Raw genomic sequence first — 14,481 nt, 5'->3', positions numbered from 1 at the left:
TCTATTATTCATAAGGCTTCAATCGAAAAATTGAAATCTAAATGTGGTAAGTGCAAAAATTTTATTAACATGATGATCATTAAAACCAAATTAAAACCAATTAATAGTTGTTTAATTACCAAAAATTTTTAAAATAACCCCGCTGTTGCTCAATGCAAGTGCGACATAACCGTAAAAAGTTGTCTTTTAAATGTCTGAATTCCCTTTTACCATTTTTAATGGTTTCTTCGGCTACTATGAATTTCCGGGTTATTTCGTCCAAATTGTGGCATTCTCTCAAGTAGCCGAGGTCTTTTTAGAATCTCCATTGAAACAAATCAATGGTATTTAGGTCGAGGGACCGTGGATGCCAGGCTTTAAGGCAGGCGTCACCGGCGCATGCGCAGGCTGCAACGACCAATCTATCTTTCAGGGTATCTTTGCCATTTAGCCTGGCCTCCACGGTCCCCGGACATAAACCCTATTGATTTTTTTCCGTGGGGATACTACAAAGACGAGAGACTGCCACAATTTGGACGAAATAACCCGGAAATTCATAGTAGCAGAAGAAACCGTTTAAAATGATAAAAGGGCATTCAGACATTTAAAAGACAACTTTTTACGGTGATGTCGCATTTGCACTGAGCAACAGCGGGGTCATTTTAAAAATTTCTGGTAATTAAACACCTTGTTATTGGTTTTAATTTGTTTTTATTAATAATCAGGTTAATTCAATTTTTACACTTACCACATTTAGATTTCAATTTTTCGATTGAAGCCTTCTGAATAATAAAATGAAATTTTCAGGGTAGCTACCTGATAAATAGAGCAAGTTTTTAAAAGCCAAACGGAAAACTTTTTTTATGTGATTTTATTTTTTTACAGGCCCTTGAAGTGGTCGACATACTAGGTTATTTTATCTTTCTTGGCATTTAATTCTTTTTTTTATTCCATTCAAAGATCTAACGATAGTAAATTTTACCATAATGAATTGGCCTATCTTTCAGCTTAACACACAAAAAAAATCAAGCATCTTCCGCAATAATTGACGTCACCATGAGTGAAAATATCATGGTACTCGGCGATAGGTGAAAAATTTAAAAAAACGTCATAACTCCGAAAATACGAAAAATCGCATAACATACATGGGGGTGATTCGGATAGCCCTCTAGGTCCTCTACCTCCCTGCTTCCGTCCATCACTACTTTTTGGGACACCCTGTATATACGTATCACTACATAGTATAAAACAAAGTCGCTTTCTCTGTCCCTATGTCCCTTTGTATGCTTAAATCTTTAAAACTACGCAACGGATTTTTATGCGGTTTTTTTTAATAGATAGAGTGATTCAGGAGGAAGGTTTTAGTATATAATTCTTTAGGTTTAAGTCAAAGCGGGCGAAGCCGCGGGCGGTAAGCTAGTTCGATAATAATAGCATTCATATTTGTTTAATCAATCACCAGCTACGTATTTATTTCACATACCTCGTCGGTATTACCCCAATCCTCAAAATATTACTAGAAAGTACACATATTGTCACACAAGTAATGTATACGAGTGACGTCATATTGCACTAGTGTTGCCCAACGTACTCGTATGTCCTTGCTCTCGTGACACATACCGTGGCATACTGATTTAAATCGCAAAAAGGATAAGTTTATTTTGATGAACTTATGAGTATTGGATATTATTATCATCATATATCATTTTTAAGTTCTTTGTACTTAGTACGGACATGATGCATAATATTAATAAGGTATCTTATTGCCTATGAATACATCTACTGATTTATTTTGCTGAAATATTAATTATCTATTTAACACCTACCTATACGATAAAATTTCATCAAAACCGGCCGAGCCGTTTCGGAATATTTACAAACACACTTATAGAGCTAATTACATTACTATACTAGGTGTACTAGCTTTACCCCGCGGTTTTACCCGCAGCTCTCCGCTCCTTTTGGTCTTGGCGTGATGATATATATAATATAGCCTATAATCCTTCCTCGATAAATGGGCTATCTAACACATGCTAACACCGAGAGAATTTTTCAAATCGTACCAGTAGTTCCAGAGATAAGCGCGTTCAAACAAACAAACTCTCCTCCAGCTTTGTAATATTATAGTATAGATAGAGCTTAATCATTAATTAATTTTAATCTCGTGCTATCATCACTAGGTACATAGTATAAAACAAAGTCGCTTTCTCTGTCCCTATGTCCCTTTGTATGCTTAAATCTTTAAAACTACGCAACGGATTTTTATGCGGTTTTTTTTTAATAGATAGAGTGATTCAGGAGGAAGGTTTTAGTATATAATTCTTTAGGTTTAAGTCAAAGCGGGCGAAGCCGCGGGCGGTAAGCTAGTTCGATAATAATAGCATTCATATTTGTTTAATCAATCACCAGCTACGTATTTATTTCACATACCTCGTCGGTATTACCCCAATCCTCAAAATATTACTAGAAAGTACACATATTGTCACACAAGTAATGTATACGAGTGACGTCATATTGCACTAGTGTTGCCCAACGTACTCGTATGTCCTTGCTCTCGTGACACATACCGTGGCATACTGATTTAAATCGCAAAAAGGATAAGTTTATTTTGATGAACTTATGAGTATTGGATATTATTATCATCATATATCATTTTTAAGTTCTTTGTACTTAGTACGGACATGATGCATAATATTAATAAGGTATCTTATTGCCTATGAATACATCTACTGATTTATTTTGCTGAAATATTAATTATCTATTTAACACCTACCTATACGATAAAATTTCATCAAAACCGGCCGAGCCGTTTCGGAATATTTACAAACACACTTATAGAGCTAATTACATTACTATACTAGGTGTACTAGCTTTACCCCGCGGTTTTACCCGCAGCTCTCCGCTCCTTTTGGTCTTGGCGTGATGATATATATAATATAGCCTATAATCCTTCCTCGATAAATGGGCTATCTAACACATGCTAACACCGAGAGAATTTTTCAAATCGTACCAGTAGTTCCAGAGATAAGCGCGTTCAAACAAACAAACTCTCCTCCAGCTTTGTAATATTATAGTATAGATAGAGCTTAATCATTAATTAATTTTAATCTCGTGCTATCATCACTAGGTACATAGTATAAAACAAAGTCGCTTTCTCTGTCCCTATGTCCCTTTGTACGCTTAAATCTTTGAAACTACGCAACAGATTTTGATGCGGTTTTTTTAATAGATAGAGTGATTCAGGAGGAAGGTTTTAGTATATAATTCTTTAGGTTTAAGTCAAAGCGGGCGAAGCCGCGGGCGGTAAGCTAGTTCGATAATAATAGCATTCATATTTGTTTAATCAATCACCAGCTACGTATTTATTTCACATACCTCGTCGGTATTACCCCAATCCTCAAAATATTACTAGAAAGTACACATATTGTCACACAAGTAATGTATACGAGTGACGTCATATTGCACTAGTGTTGCCCAACGTACTCGTATGTCCTTGCTCTCGTGACACATACCGTGGCATACTGATTTAAATCGCAAAAAGGATAAGTTTATTTTGATGAACTTATGAGTATTGGATATTATTATCATCATATATCATTTTTAAGTTCTTTGTACTTAGTACGGACATGATGCATAATATTAATAAGGTATCTTATTGCCTATGAATACATCTACTGATTTATTTTGCTGAAATATTAATTATCTATTTAACACCTACCTATACGATAAAATTTCATCAAAACCGGCCGAGCCGTTTCGGAATATTTACAAACACACTTATAGAGCTAATTACATTACTATACTAGGTGTACTAGCTTTACCCCGCGGTTTTACCCGCAGCTCTCCGCTCCTTTTGGTCTTGGCGTGATGATATATATAATATAGCCTATAATCCTTCCTCGATAAATGGGCTATCTAACACATGCTAACACCGAGAGAATTTTTCAAATCGTACCAGTAGTTCCAGAGATAAGCGCGTTCAAACAAACAAACTCTCCTCCAGCTTTGTAATATTATAGTATAGATAGAGCTTAATCATTAATTAATTTTAATCTCGTGCTATCATCACTAGGTACATAGTATAAAACAAAGTCGCTTTCTCTGTCCCTATGTCCCTTTGTACGCTTAAATCTTTGAAACTACGCAACAGATTTTGATGCGGTTTTTTTAATAGATAGAGTGATTCAAGAGGAAGGTTTATATGTATAATAACATCCATTAAATAGTGGAGAAGTACTGTTATTTTTGAGGTTTCTAATGTGATGTCGTAAAAAATTACATTTTTTCCGCTTACATTGCAAACGCAGGCTGAACCCTACGAGTTTTATCAAAATAATGTACTGAGTATTATACACATTGAAAAGGTCTACAGAAAAGTCCGCGATGGTATATTATGTCTATCTCTTATGGATAACCCACAATAACTTTTTTTTGTCATTTACTTTTTACGACAAATAATGGCTAATTTTCGAAGCGATTTTAACCAATACAGCATTAATTCTTAATCAATTAAATACCTCGAATACATTGTTCATTTAATATAGATCTATATGGCCCTTTACACCGTATGATTTAAGAGAATATTTTCGAAGATATTACAGATTTAAAAATTGCGGGACGTAGCGTTTGCGGCGGTACCGGCCGGCCGCTCGGCTATATAATATTTTATACCCGTGCGAAGCCGGAGCGGGCCGCTAGTTATTATCTATAAACAACATATTAATGGTTCATGTCAAAGATTTTGAATTTCGCTACGATCAGGTACCTAGTTATTGTGTTTGTTGGTACACACAGCTGATCAGAATTTCATGAAATTTTACAAAAAATAAAACCTAAGGTAGTTACTTAGTTATATGAAATTGAGGATGATTGACCGCGTGTGAAAACTGAAACCGCAGGGCGCAGTTAGTTAACCAAAATGTTGAAATGATAACCCACAAATAAGTTAATACCACAAATACTGTAATTGCATCATTTCGATAGATATGGTAGACTTTACGCGAAACTTCCTAGACTTACTAGACTATTACGGCACTTCACACTGCACTTATTGCAAGTGCAATTTTTTTTATTGTATGATAGGGAAGCGCTTGACCACGATCTCGCCTGATGATAAGCTGAGATGTGGTCGAAGATGGAGCGAATTAACACCCAGACACAGAGCAAACATCTATGTTCATCACACAAATATGTGTCCCGGGTGGGAATCAAACCTCTGGCTTGGAAGGGCCACTACCAACCAAGCCAACCGGTCAGTCAAAGGAGGACGAACGAAGGGTCCTTTCTTAAATAATTCGCAAGCGGTATGACGTGACTTTACTTGCAAAACCCAGCATTGCACGCTAATTCAAGTTAGTTTAATATTTTCCGAGCAACTGTAAGGACGTGCGCTTTTCCCTTTGTGTATTGTGTTTTGAACTGTGAAAACAAATAGGTAAATTTGTTTTATTTTTTATTTATTGGTTTTTAATTTATGGTGAAGGATGAAAAATAAAATGAATAAATATTTTTAAGATGTGGAAAATCTAGTTTTTCTTTTAATAATTAGGGGTGAAAATTGTCATAATAAAAATATCGAAGGACATAATATTAACAATTTATTCTACATAAAGTTTTTCTTTAATTAATTATTAGGGGTAACAATTTTTTAAAACATAGAATCAACTGCCTTACAAATCGAAGTTCTTAAAATGTAGAAAAACCATGACTACGGGAAAATAGATCAATAAAATCTTATATTTTCATGCAGAGAATATTCTTTCTACACAAACGCATTCCGCCCGCGGCTTCGCCCGCGTTTTCAAAGAAAAACCCGTATAGTTCCCGTTCCCGTGGGAATTCCGGGATAAAACCTATTCTATGTGTTAATCCAAGTTACCCTCTATATGTGTGCTTAATTTCATTGTAATCGGTTTAATAGTATTTGCGTGAAAGAGTAACAAACACACATACATCCTCACAAACTTGCGCATTTATAATTTTAGTAGGATCTTAAAACCTAGACTCTAATTAGTCTAATTTTTAAAATGCATAGTTCTAATAAGTACTAATATTACATTTGTTAATTGTTTATTCGCTAGACCGTAAACAGATTTTATTCCCTGTAATTCCGAATAATTATGTTTTTAATTAAAAATAAACTGTAAATAAAAATAAAAATAAAATTAAAAATAAAAACATTTTTATAAATTTTGCCACAATTGTAAATTTGTAGCAGGAAAACAGAGCTCTAAAGAAAAATTGAATATTATTGACAGCAAAATTATTGACAGTGTAATTATTAATTTTTTAATTTATTATTAACCACATTATATGCAGTGGTGGCTCAGTGGTGAGTACCTCGGACTTCAAATCGATAAGTCCGGGGTTCGAGACCAGGCAGGCGTGCAAATAAATTGGATTGAATTAAATTGACTCTATATTTAAAAAAAGAGCGTGTGTGCCGAGCAAACGTGTCAGAAGTGAAACTTCTTTGGCAAGATTCAATACCAAAATCGTCGCCTTACTCCATGACGTGACGGTATTGCCATGACGCGACCTTTTTTACTCTCAATTTCACTTCAAAAAACATAATTTTAAATATAAATTTATTCTAAACTGATGCGTTAGGTATATCACATGTTCGACATGCACCAATAAGTTAAGTACAAGTTAGAATGCTTGAAACACGACCTAAGTTATGTGACGTAACATACGTTGCAGCTATGTTAAGGTAACTTGTACTTAGTACCCAAGTTACAACTTGAATCGATCATGTTAACTTGGAATTGCCGTATTTCTTGTACATATATATACAAAAGTTATTTTACTATAAACCTTCTTTATATTATTATTTAGGTACTAGCTTTCCGCCCGCGGCTTTGCCTGCTTTGTCTAAAACCTAATAAATTATGTAAGTACTAAAACCTTCCTCTTGAATCACTTTATCAGCTTAAAAAAGCTGCATCAAAATCCATTGTGTAGTTTTAAAGATTTTAGCATACATAGGGACTTAGGGACAGAGAAAGCGACTTTGTTTTATACTATGTAGTGAAGTGATACAATATACCTAATCAAAAACGTTCAGTTTTTTATATCCTAGTTTACCTCGCGTGGATTCGCCCGTTTTATACAAAAGTTAACAAACTATTTAATAAAACTTACTGAAGAAAAACTATCTAAAAAACCCCACAATTCCGTTAAGGGGGTGTCCATAAATTATGTGAGGTGATTTTTTAAATTTTCTTTTATTCTGAAAATAATTATAAGCTCTGTCAAAATAATTAAGCATTATGATTTTATGAAGCGTGCACTTTTTTAATTTTCACAGTTTTTATGTTTTTTTTATTGCAACTGTAGATACCTACCTAAAACAAAGTCCGTTTTAATTGCTAGAATTAATTAATGCAATTATTTCAAAATGTTTTATTTTTGTTTTTTGTAAACAGGTTAAATAAATAAAAAACATTTGGTATAAATTAGAGAGCAGCTTTCTTTTTGAGCTCTTTTTCGAAAAATCAAAATGAAATCGGATAAGCATTTTAATTTATAAAAATAACAGACAAATAATCTATAGTAATTTTATAAAGCTGAAGAGTTTGTTTGTTTGTTTGAACTAATCTCAGGAGGCGCACCGCGGTATCATCCGCGTGGCTCCGCTCTTGTTGGCCTTAGCGAGATGATATATGTAATAGCTTATAGCCTTCCTCGATAAATGGGCTTTCTAACACCGAAATAATGTTTCAAATCGGACCAGTAGTTCCCGAGATTAGCGCCTTCTAACAAACAAACTCTTCAGCTTTATAATATTAGTATAGATAAAAGACTTCAACGAATTTACATCTCAAATCCCAAAGGCATAATATTGTTATTAGTTCAACTCAAACTCAAACTCAAATATAAACGTAAATAATAAATCACTTGTTTTTGTCTTAAATTCTTAACCTAGTATTTCTCAATTGCAATACTAAAATACTCAGTATTAAGAAAAACAATGAAAGCTATAATTAACTAAAAACCATACAATAGATATTTATGACATCTTTGACGTCATCCATGTTGTATACAAAGTTTTTCCCCAATACGTAAGCAGAGAAAAACGAACAATTGTCTTGTTACGTAATTTTGAAACAAAAATCATAATGAAAATATTTCAGTGACACTTTAAAAATGTATTTTAATCTTTACTAATATTACAAAACTGAAGAGTTTGTTTGTTTGAACGCGCCAATCTCAAGAACGGTCCGAAATGAAATAATATTCTTTCGGTGTTAGATAGCCCTTTTATCGAGGAAAGCTACAGGCTGTATATCATCACGCTAATACCAATAGGAGAGGAAAAATGAAAATGAAATGAAATGAAAATGAAAATGAAAATGAAAATGCGGGTAAAACCGCGAGGCACAGCTAGTGTAAGATAATATATTTATTATACATATCTAACAAAGTGACCAAAATTGAGATCAACAATAAATTAATTTAATAATTTTTCTTTCTATTACTGAAAATATAGAGCGGATTTTGAAACGGGTTAATTTATAAGATAAACTCATGAAATTATTGTATTGTCACCGATCCTCGATAAGTGTACAAAGTTTGAATTAAGTAAATCTGTCCGTTTAAAGTCAAAATCCAAAGTCTAAAATAATTTTACATACAAACATACAGATGAAGCTAAAAAAACGTAGGTATTATTAATATAAAAATAACTTTTTGTCATCAATACAACTCATGGGCGTAGCTAGCCATGGGCACAGGGTGGGGCAAAAAAAAACCGGCCAAGTGCGAGTCGGAGTCGCGCACCGAGGGCTCCGAATAAACCTACTTTTTATTATGTTGTAACTCTAAAATGTATGTTTTAGCAATTTTTCCTTTATCTGTGCTATAAGACATTGCTTTTAACCAAATTTCAAGACTCTGTGTTCACGGGAAGTAGGTACAATGTAGGTTTTGATTCCCTTGCGAATGTCGAAATTTGCGATAATTTGCAGCATAAAATGGCTGTATCTTTTGATTGCGTTGGCTTATAAGTTTGATTTTTCACAGCTTTAAGAGACCGTAGACTTGAGTATTCGATATATATATTTCAGTTTGATAACTCTACGCGTTCCTGAGAAAAAGTGTGTTGACAGACAAACCGACAGGCAGACTTTGTTGTGCGTCTGTCTGTCTAAAAATACCTTTTTTTTTCAAGAACACGTGGCGGTATCAAGCTGAAATAATAATGAATAAATCAAAACAAACAAAAGATACCTACAGCCGTTTATGTTGCACCATAAAATATAGGTCTATGTAAATAGAAAAATGAACCATTTTAAATAACTCAGTAAATAAAGCAAAACCTTGCACTTCCGATTTCATGTTTGTTTTAGGTTAATGGTCACTTATAGACCATAAAAACACAAAATGCAGACAGATCCAGGTGGAGCTTTGCTCGCAATCTTATAGTTTTTGACCGATATCTCGAAAACTATCCACTTTAGGGCAAAAGTTGCTTAGACTTTTTTGTAGAAAGTAAAATTTCGCATATTTTATACCATGTAAAATTTTTTGTAAAACTTACTATTTACGGTTTATGGCCTATTTGATGAACCGATTGATCGTTAAAATATTGGATTAATGAATAAAATTAATGTATGTACATACATAGATTTTAGGTCACTTTATTCTCTACAAGTTTTGTTTGAAATTTTTTTTCTAGTGCCCATATTTTTTTAGTTGTTCCACGTATAATGTAGAAATGCCGAGGCTCGGCGGGTGACGTGGCAGGCCAAAAGCTTTTTTACGGATGTAATAAAAACGAAGAAGAAATTTCCAATGCAAGTGGATTTTCACCGTTTCCGAAACGTCAAAATTTTTGATTTTTTTTTTTTACTTATAGAAAATTTTTAATACATTTTTTAAAATATTTTCCTTTATTTTATTCTTGCATCCGAATATAAAATAACTACTCAATATTATTTAGAATATATACGAAACATATGTACGAAATATATACGAAACATACATAGGAACATAGGTACCTTGAAATTTACTATTTATCGCCAAACGTTAAAAAACTCAAAAAGGATTAGAAAAAAAAGTTTCAAATAAAGTAATCTTAATAAATGGATAATGCATATGTATAATATATTAATGCCTTTGCATTTCATTGATAAATCCAATATTTAAAGAGTTACTTGCCAAAGATGATTAACCGGCTCATTAAATAGGCCATAAACCGTAAACAGAAAGTTTTACATAAAGTTTACAAAGTATAAAAGGTGTAAAATTTTACTACCTACAAAAAAACTCCCAATATTTTTTGCCTTAAAATGTTTCCGAGATATCGGCCAAAAACTTTTATGTAAGATTGCGAGGGTAGCTCCACCTGGATCTGTCAGCATTTTGTGCTTTTATGGTCAGTAACTTATCCTAAAACAAAAGTGAAATTGGATGGGAAATTTAGTGCGAATTTGGCTAAATAAAAACAGCTTTGAATGGGGTAACAGTTCTTACACTACTTTTTCTGGCACCAAAAGTGGTTTAAATCATGTAACATAGAAGCGCAAGCTTTTTGTTTAGATCGCATTTTTTTTTGTGTCGACTGACAACTTTCGAGTGAGAATTTTTTAACGGATATTAAGTTTTGTAGTCAGTACCTAGATAATTACGTTTTTTAGATTTGGTTAGGTACCTTCCAGATCAGAGCCAGGGTGGGGCAAGTGCCCCACCCTGCCCCACCGTGGCTACGCCCATGATACAACTCTATATTTGTACTCAAACTCAAACATTTATATTTTATTTAAATAGACTGCTTCTAGAAGAACTTTTGAAACGTCATTACATATTTGTAACATTTACCACCGATTCGGAAAGCAGTATCTACGGAGAAGAACCGGCAAGAAACTCCATATTTGCTCTTTTTTGTACAAATATGAAAATCTGCAATTATACTATGTAGTAAAGTTTGTATACATGCTAATCATAATCTCAAAGATTAGGCAACAAAACAATGTATACGTTACATTGCTTCATATGTGTGATGTTTGGTTTAAAACTCTCTACAAATGGGGCAATGGAATGCAACCTTGGTTTTAGTCCTACCCAATAGTTAAGCCGCTTTGGTACAGAGGTAAATATTATGACTTTGCATTGTTCAAAAGGTTTTTATATAAGACTAGCTTTCCGCCCGCGGCTACGCCCGCGTTTTCAAAGAAAAACCCGCGTATTTCCCGTTCCCGTAGGATTTCTTAGATAAAACCTATCCTATGTGTTAATCCAAGTTACCCTCTATATGTGTGCTAAATTTCATTGTAATCGGTTCAGTAGTAATTGCGTGAATGAGTAACAAACACACACACATCCTCACAAACATTCGCATTTATAATATTAAAGTAGGATTGTAAAAGCTATTTTTAAAACTGAAACTTATACAAAAAATACCTATATGTTTTTATTTTAAAATTATCACTATAATAATATTACATAATACATGATTTTTTCTACCTAAATACAAGAATACGAATATATAATTATCACCTAATGTATTAATAATAATATTTTGATCCATGTGAACTTACATTGTAATTGTTCAATATTTTTTGTTTTTTTTTTTTTCAATTTATTTTAAATCAGTGAAATTTAAATATGAAGAGGTCAATCAGATATTTTGCATGAGTTTCCTCTTCCGATAACTTTAATTATTACTTATATGTATAATTAATGTGAAATTGTGTTTGTCTGTTTGTTTTTCCTTCGTCGTAACTCGTAACGGCGCGATTTTATAATATGATTTTTGTATCTGGAGGTAGTTGGTTGTTTTAATCGCGGTGAATTCTTTAGACTATGCGAGCGAAGCCGATGGCCAAAAGCTAGTCATATTTACATAGTAATTATTTAGTAATCTGTGTTACTATTATAAATTCGTAAGTTTGTATTTTTTGGCCTTTTCGTATTGTTAGCTTTACTTTACTGAAAATAACGTTAAATAATTTGGAAAATCCAAAAGTGCACGCCTCATAATTTTTTTTTAATAAATATTTATTAATTATTATTTTTGTTTATTTAATAACAATTAAACCACATCGAATCAGACCCTGAAAAATGAAAGGGTTCTATTCCTGAGCATACTCAAGCGTAAGAGAAAAAAAAAGACTCGATTAGTAAAGTATTTCGGTCGCTATCGTGTTAACAAGAAAAAGGATCCGCACATACAGACACACGGACGTCCAAGACAGAACTTTTTTAAACTGTTTTTTAACTAGTTTAAATAACAATAATGACATCAAAAATATCATGAACGTTAAAAATAGTGTTTTTTCTTAATATGTGTGTGTATGTATTATCTTACAAGTGCAATGTATGATACATAAAGACATTTTAAGTTTGAAAAATCAGATGTTTTGCGCGAAGTGACAGTAGTACCCACCTCAACGCTTCGCTTAAGAGGCGTGCAAAATAGTAAAAGATCGAACTTTTACAAGAAATCAAACTCGTGAGGAGATTAGCGCGTTCAAACAAACAAACTCTTCTTTATTATAATAGAGTACACGCTAATAGACTACAGGCCCATGTTGAAAAAATTATGGGTCATTTGACCCACCACCTGACCTATCTAGAATGATATAAGAGCATAAAATAATAAGATTCAGCACTATGACGACACTCGTAAGCTGTCCACCTGAGTGCAGATGAGAATTCGAAGGTTCAGGTAGAGATTTTCTCCCCTTGTCTCCATGATTTTTGTACGGCGTTGCGGAATAATGGCTTAAAAGCAGTATAGAAATAGTATGACACAGATGCCGTACAAAATCAAATGACCAAATTTACCCCGGCAACAGTCGAAAAATAAAAATAAATTCCGACTTTGTGGACCACCATTTTTGTACGGCATCTGTGTCATACTATTTCTATACTGCTTTTAAGCCATTATTCCGCAACGCCGTACAAAAATCATGGAGACAAGGGGAGAAAATCTCTACCTGAACCTTCGAATTCTCATCTGCATTCAGGTGGACAGCTTACGAGTGTCGTCATAGTGCTGAATCTTATTATTTTATGCTCTTATATCATTCTAGATAGGTCAGGTGGTGGGTCAAATGACCCATAATTTTTTCAACATGGGCCTGTAGTCTATAAATAATTATTTTAATACACAAATATTTTACACTGAATTTAAATAATTGCAATTTATGTGGGAATCTTATTACGATTATTAAATCAGTTATAACAGTAATGTAAACAGAAAAATAATAAAAGTCATTGTTAACCGATTGTGCATTCTTTATGCATAATCGGTTCACCCGCGTTGCTCCGCTCCTGTTGATCTTAGCGTAATAATATATAGCACTAGCGACCCGCCCCGGCTTCGCACGGGTGCAATGCTGATACTAAATACCTACACTACAGAAAAACTTTTAACGTTGTATATAAAAACAGCGGCCCAGCCGGCCGGTACCGCGACAAACGGTCCGTCCCGCAATTTTTAAATCTGTAATATCTTCGAAAATATTCTCTTAAATCATACAGTGTAAAGAGCCATATAGATCTATATTAAATGAACAATGTATTCAAGGTATTTAATTGGTTAAGGATTAATGCTGTATTGGTTAAAATCGCTTCGAAAATTAGCCATTATTTGTCGTAAAAAGTAAATGACAAAAAAAAGTTATTGTGGGTTATCCATAAGAGATAGACATATGCCATCGCGGACTTTTCTGTAGACCTTTTCAATGTGTACAATACTTAGTACATTATTTTGATAAAACTCGTAGGGTTCAGCCTGCGTTTGCAATGTAAGCGGAAAAAATGTAATTATTTACGACATAACATTAGAAACCTCAAAAATAACAGTACTTCTCCACTATTTAATGGATGTTATTATACATATAAACCTTCCTCTTGAATCACTCTATCTATTAAAAAAAACCGCATCAAAATCCGTTGCGTAGTTTCAAAGATTTAAGCGTACAAAGGGACATAGGGACATAGGGAAATAGGGACAGAGAATACGACTTTGTTTTATACTATGTAGCCTTCTTCGATAAATGGGCTATCTAACACGGAAAGAATTTTTCAAATCGGACCAGTATAGTTCCTGAGATTAGCACGTTCAAGCTTTTTAATGTTATAAGTATAAATATAGTAGCCGTTCGCCCCGGCTTCGCTTGTGGTATGTACATATAATATAGCCTATAGCATTCAGGGATCACGTACATAACATATAAAGAATTTTTGAAATTAGTTATACTGGTATGTCTGTATGTAACCGACTCCATTAGACTCGATTTTGACCCAATTTAAACGGACCCATACGATTGTACAGTAATCAAGGAACGGTGTCAATACAATAATTTCATGAGTTCTTACTAAATCGTGTTTTTAAGTTTATACTTCTTAAACGATTTACCGTAGATATAATAAACTATACGATTACCACAGACCACTCTAGTTATTAATTTAAAACGTTATTTAATAAAGAGCCTAGGCTATTAAAGAAATGGCTTAACCAGTTGGCTACGGTCTACGACCATATATCCCTAA

At 33.4% G+C, this 14,481-nt stretch overlaps 1 protein-coding gene across 1 annotated transcript in view; it reads left to right on the top strand.

The window, feature by feature from the left end:
* Positions 1 to 5,254: 5,254 nt before the first annotated feature.
* Positions 5,255 to 14,481, top strand: part of LOC149475312 (fatty acyl-CoA reductase 1) — a 33,603-nt gene continuing 24,376 nt past the window's right edge. Inside the window, exon 1 of the mRNA XM_089713413.1 lies at positions 5,255 to 5,413. The gene's annotated coding sequence lies outside the window, so the exon portion shown is untranslated. The remainder of the gene's footprint in view (positions 5,414 to 14,481) is intronic.

Source organism: Colias philodice, chromosome 30 (assembly GCF_061535455.1).
Source record: "Colias philodice isolate Cphi_HAF_F1 chromosome 30, ilColPhil1 Martin Lab GWU primary, whole genome shotgun sequence".
In the NCBI taxonomy this organism is placed as follows: domain Eukaryota; kingdom Metazoa; phylum Arthropoda; class Insecta; order Lepidoptera; family Pieridae; genus Colias; species Colias philodice.
The sequence above is the reverse complement of the archived record's forward strand: the minus strand, read 5'-3'. Positions and strand labels throughout refer to the sequence as shown.